The sequence below is a fragment of the Aegilops tauschii genome, chromosome 3 (genome assembly GCF_002575655.3).
Source record: "Aegilops tauschii subsp. strangulata cultivar AL8/78 chromosome 3, Aet v6.0, whole genome shotgun sequence".
Classification (NCBI taxonomy): Eukaryota; Viridiplantae; Streptophyta; class Magnoliopsida; order Poales; family Poaceae; genus Aegilops; species Aegilops tauschii.
Window position 1 is genome coordinate 253,577,916 of NC_053037.3, and position 4,492 is coordinate 253,582,407.

Below are 4,492 nucleotides of genomic sequence, written 5' to 3' on the forward strand. Positions count from 1 at the left end.
TCTGAAAAATTGAGTGGGCCTAGTCTGAATTATTCTACTTATGATAAAGAACTATATGCTCTTGTTCGGACTTTAGAAACATGGCAACATTATTTATGGCCCAAAGAATTTGTTATACATTCTGATCATGAATCTTTGAAACATATTAAAAGTCAAGCTAAACTAAATCGTAGACATGCTAAATGGGTTGAATTCATTGAAACTTTCCCTTATGTCATTAAACACAAGAAGGGTAAAGAAAATGTTATTGCTGATGCATTGTCTCGTCGCTATACTATGTTTTCACAACTTGACTTCAAAATATTTGGTTTGGAGACCATCAAAGATCAATATGTGCATGATGCTGATTTTAAAGATGTTTTGCAGAATTGTAAAGAAGGAAGAACCTAGAACAAGTTTGTCGTCAATGATGGATTTGTGTTCCGTGCTAACAAGCTATGCATTCCAGCTAGCTCTCTTCGTCTTTTGTTGTTGCAGGAGGCGCATGGAGGAGGATTAATGGGACACTTTGGCGTGAAGAAGACGGAGGACGTACTTGCTACACATTTCTTTTGGCCAAAGATGAGACGGGATGTTGAGCGTTTCGTTGCTCGCTGCACTACATGTCAAAAAGCTAAGTCACGACTCAATCCTCATGGTTTATATATGCCTTTGCCTGTACCTAGTGTTCCTTGGGAGGATATATCTATGGACTTTGTTTTAGGTTTACCTCGAACAAAGAAGGGGAGGGATAGCATATTTGTTGTCGTGGATAGATTCTCAAAAATGGCACACTTTATACCATGTCATAAAAAGCGATGATGTTGTTAATGTTGCTGATTTGTTCTTCCGTGAAATTATTCGTTTGCATGGTGTGCCAAATACTATTGTTTCAGATCGTGATACTAAATTTCTTAGCCACTTTTGGAGATGTTTATGGGCTAAATTGGGGACTAAACTGCTTTTTAGTACTACTTGTCACCCCCAAACTGATGGACAAACTGAAGTAGTCAATAGAACATTGTCTACTATGCTTAGGGCTGTTTTGAAGAATAATAAGAAAATGTGGGAAGAATGCTTGCCTCATATTGAGTTTGCTTATAATCGTTCATTGCATTCTACTACTAAGATGTGCCCTTTTGAAATTGTGTATGGTTTCCTACCTCGTGCACCTATTGATTTCTTGCCTCTTCCATCTTCGGAGAAGGTTAATTTTGATGCTAAACAACATGCTGAATTGATCTTTAAATGCATGAGTTAACTAAGGAAAACATTGAGCGTATGAATGCTAAATATAAACTTGCTGGAGATAAGGGTAGAAAAAGTGTTGTGTTTGCACCTCGAGATCTTGTTTGGTTACATTTGCGTAAGGATAGATTTCCTGATTTGCGCAAATCAAAGCTAATGCCACGTGCTGATGGTCCTTTTAAGGTGTTAGAGAAAATAAATGATAATGCATATAAACTTGAGCTGCCTGCAGATTTTGGGGTTAGTCCCACTTTTAACATTGCAGATTTGAAGCCTTATTTGGGTGAGGGAGATGAGCTTCCGTCGAGGACGACTTCATTTCAAGAAGGGGAGGATGATGAGGACATCAATACCATTGTTACACCCACAGCCCCTGCTGCTATACATACTGGACCAATTACTAGAGCTCGCGCACGCCAATTAAATTACCAGGTACTTTCGTTTCTTGGTAATGATTCTAATGTTCATGAGAATATGATGCTGCCTAAATTGGATACATTTGTTTTGCTTACAAATGAAGGGCCTAGCTTTGAGAAGGACGAACATTGGAGCAAGAACAAGCATGGAGATGATGGCATGCGCATGGGGAACAAGAACGGAGTTACAAGTGATGATTTCAGGACATTGAAGCCACCATAATGCGTGCATGAAGCCTTGGACGAAATATACAAGATGCTACTTCATAACTTTCGTCCAGAGGCTATTCTAGGTGCTGCGTCACCTTATTCTTGGGCCAGGCCCATGTAATTTCGAAATACATCAGTATAGGCTGTTTTTAGAGTCCGTATGTGTGGGGAAACAAGAGATAGGGTTGGTTTCGGACCCCTTCCTCAAGGGCCACGAAATTCCCCCCCTCTTCCTCCATATATACAGCCCTTAGGGCGTCGTTTAGACTTTGGGTTTTGTTTAGATTAAAAGTTCGCCATAGCTGCAACTTCGCGTACTTCGTTTGTGTTCAGCGACCAGACAAAGGCGTCACAGAACTCCACCTTGATCAATAAAGCTTTCATCTTATATTCGCAATATCCAGATTGCAATCTCAGTTTCTTGCTTGTTCTTCGTTTGCTCGCAGGAAACAGACCCTCGTGGTCAGGTTGATCGTGCTCCGGCGTGGTCGATAACCTCTCGGAGTTGGTTTAGCGATTGCTAAGGCGCGACGTCCTCGCACGTTCGTAGTCGGATCGTCAAAGTCGACTTCCACCAAAGCGATATCCATCATCTCATCGAAAGACGGGACACCTTTGCCTCTATCACTCCCCTTCTTGAAATGAAGTCGTCCTCGACGAAAGCTCATCTCCCTCACGCAAATAAGGCTTCAAATCTGCAATGTTAAAAGTGGGACTAACCCCAAAATCTGCAGGCAGCTCAAGTTTATATGCATTATCATTTATTTTCTCTAACACCTTAAAAGGACCATCAACACGTGGCATTAGCTTTGATTTGCGCAAATCAGGAAATCTATCCTTACGCAAATGTAACCAAACAAGATCTCCAGGTGCAAACACAACATGTTTTCTACCCTTATCTCCAGCAAGTTTATATTTAGCATTCATACGCTCAATGTTTTCCTTAGTTAACTCATGCATTTTTAAGATCAATTCAGCACGTTGTTTAGCATCAAAATTAACCTTCTCCGAAGATGGAAGAGGCAACAAATCCATAGGTGCACGAGGTAGGAAACCAGACACAATTTCAAAAGGGCACATCTTAGTAGTAGAATGCAATGAACGATTATAAGCAAACTCAATATGAGGCACGCATTCTTCCCACATTTTCTTATTATTCTTCAAAACAGCCCTAAGCATAGTAGACAATGTTCTATTGACTACTTCAGTTTGTCCATCAGTTTGGGGGTGACAAGTAGTACTAAAAAGCACTTTAGTCCCCAACTTAGCCCATAAACATCTCCAAAAGTGGCTAAGAAATTTAGTATCACGATCTGAAACAATAGTATTTGGCACACCATGCAAACGAATAATTTCACGGAAGAACAAATCAGCAACATTAACAGCATCATCGCTTTTATGACATGGTATAAAGTGTGCCATTTTTGAGAATCTATCCACGACAACAAATATGCTATCCCTCCGCTTCTTTGTTCGAGGTAAACCTAAAACAAAGTCCATAGATATATCCTCCCAAGGAACACTAGGTACAGGCAAAGGCATATATAAACCATGAGGATTGAGTCGTGACTTAGCTTTTTGACATGTAGTGCAGCGAGCAACAAAACGCTCAACATCCCGTCTCATCTTTGGCCAAAAGAAATGTGTAGCAAGTACGTCCTCCGTCTTCTTCACGCAAAGTGTCCCATTAATCCTCCTCCATGCGCCTCCTGCAACAACAAAAGACGAAGAGAGCTAGCTGGAATGCATAGCTTGTTAGCTCGGAACACAAATCCATCATTAACGACAAACTTGTTCCAGGTTCTTCCTTCTTTACAATTCTGCAAAACATCTTTAAAATCAGCATCATGCACATATTGATCTTTGATGGTCTCCAAACCAAATATTTTGAAGTCAAGTTGTGAAAGCATAGTATAGCGACGAGACAATGCATCAGCAATAACATTTTCTTTACCCTTCTTGTGTTTAATGACATAAGGGAAAGTTTCAATGAATTCAACCCATTTAGCATGTCTACAATTCAGTTTAGCTTGACTTTTAATATGTTTCAAAGATTCATGATCAGAATGTATAACAAATTCTTTGGGCCATAAATAATGTTGCCATGTTTCTAAAGTCCGAACAAGAGCATATAGTTCTTTATCATAAGTAGAATAATTCAGACTAGGCCCACTCAATTTTTCAGAAAAGTATGCAACAGGCTTACCATCTTGTAATAACACACCTCCTAATCCAATTCCACTAGCATCACATTCAAGCTCAAAAGTCTTATTAAAATCAGGAAGTTGGAGTAAAGGAGCATGTGTCAACTTATCTTTCAATACCGTGAAGGCTTCTTCCTGTGCGGTACCCCAAACAAAAGGCACATCCTTCTTTGTAAGCTCGTTGAGAGGTGCAGCAATGGTGCTAAAATCTCTCATAAAACGCCTATGGAAACCAACGAGTCCAAGAAAACTCCGCACTTGTGTGACCGTTTTGGGCTGCGGCCAACTCTCAATAGCTTCAATCTTGGCTTTATCAACTTCAAATCCCTGTGGAGTAACAACATAGCCAAGAAAGGATACTCGGTCGGTGCAGAAGGTCCACTTCCCAAGGTTACCAAACAAACGTGCATCACGTAGAGCAATAAAAACAACACG